This window comes from Mastomys coucha, unplaced genomic scaffold, assembly GCF_008632895.1.
Source record: "Mastomys coucha isolate ucsf_1 unplaced genomic scaffold, UCSF_Mcou_1 pScaffold5, whole genome shotgun sequence".
NCBI classification, from domain to species: domain Eukaryota; kingdom Metazoa; phylum Chordata; class Mammalia; order Rodentia; family Muridae; genus Mastomys; species Mastomys coucha.
In genome coordinates, this window is record NW_022196911.1 from 28,502,637 (window position 1) to 28,512,517 (window position 9,881).

The 9,881-nt window shown below is 45.7% G+C and overlaps 1 long non-coding RNA gene across 1 annotated transcript; it reads right to left on the minus strand.

Moving 5' to 3' along the window:
- Positions 1-7,113: 7,113 nt before the first annotated feature.
- On the minus strand, positions 7,114-9,037 carry LOC116078578. The gene is made up of 2 exons (XR_004113595.1): positions 8,368-9,037; positions 7,114-7,477 (listed from the first exon to the last, which is right to left on the minus strand). It is a non-coding gene; the product is annotated as an uncharacterized LOC116078578 (long non-coding RNA).
- Positions 9,038-9,881: the final 844 nt, after the last annotated feature.

Below are 9,881 nucleotides of genomic sequence, written 5' to 3' on the forward strand. Positions count from 1 at the left end.
GCGAGGAAGTGAGGTCCTGGGAGCTTGCTGGCCACCTACCCTAACAGTGAGCCTCTGCTTCAATGGGAAGCCTGTCTCAAGGCGATAAGGCAGACAGCAGTAGAAAGAGATAGCTGATGTCCTTCTCTGATCTTCATTTTCACACATGCAAACACATGCACATGCATACTTATGTGTATATAGTACACACACACATACAGTAAATAAATAAACTTAAAGGTGTTACGCAAAGGGCTGGAGAGATGGCTCAGTGGGTGGGTAAGGGTACTTACTTGCTTCCAACACTGGTGACCTAAGTTCAACCATGGGATCAACATAGTAGAAGCAGAAAACTGGGTTTTTCAAGTTGTATACTGACCTCCACACATGTGCTGTTCCTATTCACATGCTCGAACATACACACAAACACACTCACACACACACACACACACACACACTCATGTACATAGTATAAAATTTTAAAGTGTAGAGTCTTTTCTGAGATTCAAACATTCTCTTACCTGTGAGCTCTTTTAACATTAAAAAATACAATTCAGGGGTCCAGGTGATAGCTCAGCTGGTGAAGCATTGCCGTGTAAGTACCAAGATAGGATTTGGAGATCTGTAACCTCCATGTAAAAATCCAGGCACTGCAGCATCCACCCACAATTCGTGTACTGGAAAATCAAAGCAGGAGAATCCCTGAGATCCCCTGGCTAGAGAGCCTCTCCAAACTGGTGACTCTAGATTCTGTGAGGGAATCTCCCTATCAGTAATTCTGGGTTCTGTGAGAGAGCCTATCCTCAAATATAGGATGAAGAGTGACCGAGAAAGATGCTTGACACCAACCTCCAGCCTTCACACACACACACACACACACACACACACACACACACACACACACATACACACACACACACACACACACACACACACACACACACACACACACACACACACACACACACACACACACACACACACACACACACACACACACACACACACACATCTGGCTGTAGGCAAGCCTGTAGAACATTTCCTTAATTAGTATTTGGTGTAGAAGGTGGTCAGGTGGTCCTGGATTCTATAAGAAGGCAGGCTGAGCAAGCCAAAAAGAGCAAGACAGTAAGCAGCATTCCTCTAAGACCTCTGCCTCAGCTCCTGCCTCTGGGTTCCTATCCAGTTGAGTGCTTACCTTCAGGATATTTAAGCCAAATAAACCCTTTCCTCTCCAGCATTTTTTTGTCATAGTGTTTCATTCTAGTAATAGTAACTATAACTAAGACACACACAAACACATATACACACCAAAAAAAAGTTAAGTTCCATATTTCCGAGATACAATGGTTCATAGTAAGCATTCCCATTCCAACAAGGAGGATCAGGCACAGCAAGGGAAAAAAAAAATCAGACCAAAGCAAGACTGAAACCCAGCAGGACAAACAACAAATCCTGCAGCTCCATATCAGGCACTTGAACTCAGAATGGGACCATCTGAGCTCCAAAGCCATTACCTATAACACACATCACGTTTCTCTTGGACCAGTTCATTCATTTCATTCCTGCAGCTCTCCTTGGTGCACATCCTAAGGTCCTGGACTTTCCGATATCCCATGGCCTCCTTTGCAAGTTAAGCTTCACTTCACAGCATGATCATAGCATCTCGGGAACAGTGGCATCTCGGGAACTCCTTCTAAAGGATCTGACCCTTCCTCACAGTGCTTGGCCTCAGTAGCCTTCTGAAATCTCAGCACAAGGCTCCTTAACCCCTCCATCTTGCATTTTGCATACTCACAAAACTACTAGGTCATGGATGGCACTGCTGAGTTCTGCAGGCAGCTTGAGATGTCGCCTGGCCCCTTGGACCACAGCTGCATTGGTCTCTATTGCGCTTTCCAGAGTGATCCTGGGGAAACACTTCCCTAGGAGGTTTGTAGTTATTGAGTTTTTTTGTTTGGTTGGTTAGTGGGTTTGGTTTTTGGTTTTTAGATTTTGATTTTGGGGTTTTTGGTTTGATTCAGGTTTGTTTGTTTGTTTGTTTGTTTTGAACTAACATTCTAATTTAGGCTCTCTCCTTTCAAAAGAGTTTGTGCTTTCAGAGGGTCATGATAGTGGGCTCCTGTCTGGAATGGTGCTCATCTCTTTAATGATTACAGATGCTTCCTCAGTATCAGCCTTGGCTATCAGTTTAAACTTCCTCCTTTCCCCCACCAAACAGCACATTTTTTTTCTCTTACTATATACCTAGGTAGAAGTAGGCCCAGCAATCGTGGCACCACTTGAATGCTATCCTATCTTAAGTTGCCTTTGCCAAACCATTTTGCCTACTGATTTTTAATTCAGTCTTATTCAAGGTCTCTGGACGCATGCACACAACAGCCAATCTCTTTGCCAGATTATAACACAAATGGCCTCTCTGCCAGGTCTTGATAGATTCCCTGCTCCCCCTCTATTGCCTTGTGAGCTGGGCCTGCCCTCCCTACATTTCTGTTGGTATTCTGTGCAAGAAATCCCAGAGTTGGCCTGGCCCAGCTTCCTTCAGTGAGTCATGGATTTTTCAGGTTGGAGTCTATGGCTCTTGAGGCACTGTGTGCCTTTTCGCTCCTGAGACACCAAGGCACTCCCTCAGGCACTGGAGCATTCAGGCTGTCTTGTGATTCTCTGTGTTCCCTAGAAGTCGATGAAGCATATAGAAGCTTGGCTGGACAATTAGTCTTAGACATTAATCTTGGGTATCCTGTAGAGCTTGTATCACAGTATCCTGAAATATTATAGGCAATGGCTTTGGAGCTCAAATGGTCCCATTCTGAGTCCAAGTGCCTGATATGGAGCTGCAGGATTTGTTGTTTGTCCTGCTGGGTTTCAGTCTTGCTTTGGTCTGATTTTTTTTCCCTTGCTGTGCCTGATCCTCCTTGTTGGAATGGGAATGCTTACTATGAACCATTGTATCTCAGAAATATGGAACTTAACTTTTTTTTGGTGTGTATATGTGTTTGTGTGTGTATTAATCCTGGCAATTGTATTCTGTTTTTGATAAGGGTATAAGAAGTCAAATTGCTTGGAATATTCTAGTTACAGCCCCAGTCTTACTGTGACCCCCTCCAATCTGTGCCTAGTCAAAGATTCATTTCTCACCAGTGATGTCAGGTTACCTTGGCCTGGTAAGTAGCGCTGACTGTTTACAATTCTGGTCTTCCAAATCTGTGCCAAAAATGGCCCACTAAGTCCTGTGTGCAACATGTTAGGGCTTTTTCTAACTAAATGTTGCGAGTTCTTCCACACTACTCCGGTAAACCCATCTAGCTAGTTTTATAATCTTCTGTATCAGTTGCTTTCCTGGTGGCTGCAACAAAGTACCTGGCAAAGAAACTTGAGGAGGGCTTTCTTTGGGGCCACAGTCTGTCATGGAGAGGGACTCCCAGTAGCAAGAGCACACAGCAGCTGGTTCCACGGAATCCACTGTCAGGAAGCAGAGGTAACTGCTGGACATAGGTGGCTTTCTTCTTTTTATTTAGTGCAGGATCCCAAAGCCATGGGGTGGAGTCACCCACACCAATCATGAAGCTCCCTGTCAGACATGTCCAGAGGCTTGTCTCCTAGACCTTGGAAAGTGAACAGTATTATCCAACACCAGAAATTAACTGTCCCATCCGCTTTCAGCTGAAAGGTACATTTTAGCTAATTTGTACCAAACAACTTAGTACCGCCTTCCTCCCTAAAGCCCCGCCTTCCTTCCCAAAGCCCCGCCTTCCTTCCCAAAGCCCCGCCTTCCTTCCCAAAGCCCCGCCCTCCTTCCCAGAGCCCCGCCTTTCTCCCCACAAGAGCCTGGTTTAATAAAACTGTACAGATACAAGGATTTTCTTTGAATAAATTAAAATCTTATAAATAAACTCCAAGTATCAAAATGGTTTCAGCAAAATCTTTCAAAACCCCTAAGTTACTTGGGCAAGCCCTAAGTAAATATTTAATTGATAGATATTCCAGGAGTGAGACATGGCAGGCCCAGGACCTACTCATTCCACAGATCAGCTCTGCCAGCCATCTTTAAGGCTCACATTGGTTTCATCCTCAGCCCGGTAGCACATGGCACCATATGACTTCAGAGGTGTCTCTCAGCCAAATATCACAATATCAAGAGGAAACAGAATGCCCACTATTCTCGTGACCCCTCCCAAGAGAAATGAAACTTCCCAAAATTCCCACCTTGTATTCCACCCATATCTCATTGGCCAGAGGTAGGTCACATGACTATTCCTAAACCAGTCACTCCTAAATCAGTAAGAGGGGTTAACTCAGATTAATTGACTTAGACCAACTACTTTGGGTGGAATGGATGCTTGAATGAATAAAGACAAGCAATTTCATTGTCTTCCACCTTGGGACAACTTCTGCTCAAAGAATCCCTTCCTGCTACATATCTGCTTAATGCCTATGCGCTTCTCAAGACTGTATAATTGAGCTCAAGCAGGTATTGACAACTGCTCTGAATTACATTTTGCTATACTATGTCACAGGGGATTGGTGAGACCAGCAACTATCCTCCTACCAGTACATCTCTCTCCTCTTGCATAGCTTTCAGATCACACTGCAGACAATGCAGATTAGGAAGCAGGTAACAACAATATGGCCAGACAGTTCACACGTATCCCATGACTGCCCTGGGAACTCTGGAAAGTGCTTCTTATTACCTCTTACCAGTCAGGGAAGCCTCTGGTTGGAGTAACAAAACATCCAAAGACTAGCAAAAACTTTTCTCCTAGAGCAAGGGTCCCCTTGGGGGTTAGCAGTTCAGTGTCATCACTGGATAAGTATTCCACCATTCCTAGTGTGTGCAGTTTCGTTTGGAAGCTCCTTGCCTCCTCACTGAAAGCTGCAGCTATAACTGTGACACTCCAAGCAGGAAATAACGTTTTGACATAAACCTCCAATCAGGACTTCTGGTCAGAATTTTAATTGGTCAGAATCTGTCTACATGTCAGCTCCTGGTCAAATCACTGACTTAGAGCAAATATGATACACATCAGGGCAGCTGCATCAGCAAGTGGGTAAGCAGGTCGTGTTTGCTGTGGAGCATAGCTATTTGATGGGCATCCAGCAGTGTCTGCCACAGGCCTGTTGTGCAATCGATAAATCAGAGGTCCCAAGAGGTTGAGATGCTCAAGGTCACCGATGCTGCAGAAGTTGGATGCAGGATTCCAGTCAAAGCTGAGAAGTTCCTGATCAATAACCTTTCCCCGGTGCCATGGTAACAGGTAAGGCTATAGCCCCCGAACTCCATGCGCATTCCTGCACCTTCCAATGGAACTCTACCTGGTAATCGCCAAGTATGGATGAGACTCCACACTTGGTGACCGGCTGGCCCTGGATGAGACTCCACACTTGGTGACCAGCTGGCCCTGGATGAGACTCTACACTTGGTGACCCGCTGGCCCTAGATGAGACTCCACACTTGGTGACCGGCTGGCCCTGGATGGGACTCCGCACTTGGTGACACGCTGGCCCTGGATGAGACTCTACACTTGGAGACCTGCTGGCCTGGATGAGACTCCGTACTTGGTGACCCGCTGGCCCTGGATGAGACTCCGTACTTGGTGACCCGCTGGCCCTGGATGAGACTCTGTACTTGGTGACCCGCTGGCCCTGGATGAGACTCTGTACTTGGTGACCCGCTGGCCCTAGATGAGACTCCACACTTGGTGACCAGGTGGCCCTGGATGAGACTCCACACTTGGTGACCTGGTGGTGCTCTTGCAGATGCTGCTGATCAGAGTAGAGCTTCCAGATTGTATCTGAGACTACTCGGATGTATCTCGGCTTCATTCATCATGTGGCCATTAACACCCAGATGTTAAAGGGAATGCCCTCCTCCCCCATTTGCACTGAGCCATTTTTTACGACATCCAGCAAACAGGAGAAAGCTGCTGCAAGGGCCATTTATAGACTTAATCTTAGGGCCTATGATGATATAAATGTTTAATGCTTTTTCCAGGTGTGGGCTGTGGAAGTTGTGTGCACAAACCTAGCATTGACAAAGGCCTAACACAGCAGGGTCAGAGTCCCAGCGAGAACAGGAACAACTCTGGCTAGGGAAACATGTCCCTCTCTGAGATTGCCTACTGCAGGATCCCAAGCTTGAGCTTCTTCTCTTTGGGCTGTCCCCACACTCCTTGTTCTGCTCATCAACACCTTGACAAGGAAAAGAACTAATTCTCATCTATGTTTGTTTCTTTTTTTTGGTGTCTAAGATCTCGTACAAAATAGGCACTCAGAAAGCCCACACATGAATGACTGAATGATAATGAATGAATGAATGAATGAATGAGTAAAAGAATGAATGAAGTAAACAGGTCTCTCTCCTTTGGTAGGGGAGATGCATCTGAACCCCATCTTCCTATCAGGTCTAATACCAATGAAAGGACAATGGAAACGTTGCGAAAAATCTTCCATTTCATGTTTCCTACTCATGAGCAACCTTTTGTCAGAACTGAAGGTATGAAAGAAAATGTAGCACTTCAACGCCTGAGATGGCACGCTGAATGGAGCTGCCTACAGGGAAGCTGATCCCATGCCGTGGAATCATTCCAGGGAAAGGAAACTGGGCTAGGTAGTTTAAAGCCATGAAGAGATGCTGAGGTGTTCTCAAGCCATCTGTGTCTCCTATTAGAACATCTGTGTCTCATATTGGTACGTCTTGGTCACTGCTGAGCCACAGACGACACCTGGATGGCTGGTAAAGTAAGTGATGGAACAGGCAGAGGGGAGTCTAGCTGTGGACATCCAAGTCCCCTGCCTTGGCCAACTTGAAGATTGTGGTGCCAGTTTACAGCATGAGCCGGAGTCTGCTCTGTGCCACTGTGGGAAGCCCCGTGGCTAAGTCAAGATTTGCCAAAGGGAAAAAGGGAAGGGGCGGGGGAAGGGAAAAGAAAGGGCAGAAAAACTACGCACTCCTTCCACGCCTCTGTGCCAAGGATCTGTGCTTCCTCCTGGTGTTACACCATTTCACACAGACGCTTCCAGATGAGATGGTAATGTCACACGCATCCATGATAGTCGCGCACTTGAGAGAATGGGGCGGTCGTTGTGAGGAAAACCCGTGATTCGGCATACAAACGCGTGTTTCTGAAGTTGCACAAAACTGACTCCAGTAGACTATGGCATTTATTGAGACATGGTCACAGATGAAGAAGCCCTTGACTCAAGATGCGAGAAAACGGTGGTGGGAAGGTGGGACCTCCATGTGTTAGTATTCAGCATATGGCCTTGCCAACCTCAGCTGCTGCGCTTGAGCCAGCACACCCTGAGGCTCCTGGTTGTGCTTTATGACGGCACAGGAGATTGAAGCCTGGACACAGTTGAAGAAAGGACAAGAAGAAAAGCCAGTGTACCTTGCAGTCTCGGCTTATTTGCAGGGTATAGCTTGCAATACCCTCAGTAGATGGCCAAAACCAGGGAGAGTGCCAGCCCCTCAGGACACTACAGTTTTGCTACGTACAACCTGTTATAAAAAGAATAATGATGAGCAATGCGATGAAATCATTATAATGATATTCTGCAATAAAGGGTTTTTAATTTTTTAATTTTATGTGCATGCGTATGTATTCTTGTATATATGTGTGTGTACCACGTATATGCAGTTCTGAAGAACTCCAGAAGGGGGCGCTGGAACCCTGAGTTACAGATGGTTGTGAGAGCCACGTGGGTGTTGCGAACTGAAAACAGGTCCTCTGCAGGAGCAACCAGTGCTCTTAATCTCTGAGGCAGCTCATTGGCTCCAAAGGTGACTACAGTTGGGAATTGTTTACATCTAGAACTTTCCTTTTAATATTTCCCCACACTAGTTGATCATGGGTAGCTGAAATCAAAAAATGAAGGACTGCAGTGAAAAGCAAGGTGTTATGTGCCTCTGTACACTAAAAGGGGGACAGAAGAAAGGGGGTGGGTGGGTGACAAAAGCTGAGAGGTACAGGCTATGTGGGGACATCATGAAAAAATATCTATTTAACTTTATTTAAAAAGAAAGAGACTACAACTTCACCAGAAAGCAAAGAAATGCAAAATAAAACAAGATGTCAGTTGCCTGTTGCCAGGTAAACAGAACTTTAGGTTTAAAAGAATATAAGATCCATGCTGAAGAGGTGGCGTCTGTGAGCATCCAGACCTGGCACACAGATCTGGGAATGTAAACAACTTTGGGGAACTAAGGACGCCAATGATTTTTAAGAGTGTTCAAGATCTTTGACAGAGTGCTTGTATTTATTAACATCTACACTGGGAAAATAGTCATTTAAAAAAAGAAGAAGATAAAACTCCATTACCTCTGACAGCTTAAAATTAAAACAACTAAGCAGATCCCCCCCCCGACCCCCTGAATAGGCAAAAAGATACCTTTTTGATGGTGTTGTGCTTTACATCAGTCAGGGGCAGAGCAGAGGGCAGTCCGTTGTTCATCCTAGCTCGATGCCTGGCTTGGTGGCCGGAGCTGCCTTATACCTAGGACTCATAAAAATCTAGTCAAATCAAATCCAGGCAGTGGTCTGGGTGTGGGGTGATGTCCTCCCCCTCCTCATCTTGCTCCCTACAGTAGTCAGAAGAGCTGTCTCTGGGATCAGGAGAGTGTGTAAGCTGGCCCTCTCCACTCACTGGCTGTACCACTGGAGAGCTAGCCCTGTACCTCGCCTGGACAGCACAATAGAGCTGGCCCTGATGGAGAAGGCATGAGTGAGCCAGCCTTAAGGGTGTGAGATCTGAAGAGCTGACCCAGCCCCTCGTAGGCTGCAGCACTTAGGAGAGTGGGTCCCGAACCTTGACTAGGCAGTACAGTGCAGCTGACTCTGGTGACAGGAGAGCCAGTCCCGAAGGCCTGAGAGCAGGAGAGCTGACCCTGACACCTGCTATGGTAGCACTGGGTGATGGCCTACGCAGAGCAGAGCTGGAGAAGGAGAGCAGGTGGGCTGGCCAGTCCCGATCCAGAGCTCTGAATTGGCCCACCCCAAAACCTATACCCTCTGTGAATTGTTGGAATGTGTGAAGGGGCCAATCCTGCTCATCCAAAGCTGCAGGAACTCCATAACACAGGGCAGCAACAGGATCACCAGGAGGAGCCTGGATGAGGATCCAGTATTGATGATGTCACAGAAGCCAAAGATCTCAAACCGGACCAGTGACTCGTTACAATGAACATTTGCCAAGTGCAGATGTGTAGACAGAGGGATATACTATGACATACCACAGCTTCTACGGTTAAATGTTTTCTATGCCTTTTTGTTGTTTGTTTGTGTGTGTTTTATTTTGTGGGGGAGGTTGCAAGAGCAAAGGGGGGGATGAGGGGATGGGCAGATGAGCAGGGTGCATGATGGGAAACTCACAAAGAATTAATAAAGGGTTAAAAAAAACAATTAGCCAGGTGTACTGGCATGCACTTGTATTCGCAGCACCCAGGACACTGAGGCAGGAGGATAAACATGAGTTTGAGGCTAACTTGGAATATAGTAATATATATATATATATATATATATATATATATATATATATATATATATATATATATATATATATATATATATATATATATATATATGATACTATACACACACACACATATACACACGAGAGTGTTTTAGAAGGAAAGGGAGAAGGAAAGAAAGAAAGAAAAATGAAAACTAGAGCAACTTAAATCTTCAGTAAGATGTCAGTGGTGACAGGGCCAAATAATGTCACAAAAATGTATGTGACCTGATAAATTATTAATCACATAATATTAAGAAATCTCGGGTATGAAGCTATATGTGTAGCAAAATCCAAACCTAGTAGAAATAAAACTTAAACAAGAAAGAGATCCCCTCAAATGTGAGGACTGAGTGCTGGAACTGGAGGCCCTGTGATCCCAGGGCTGTGATCAC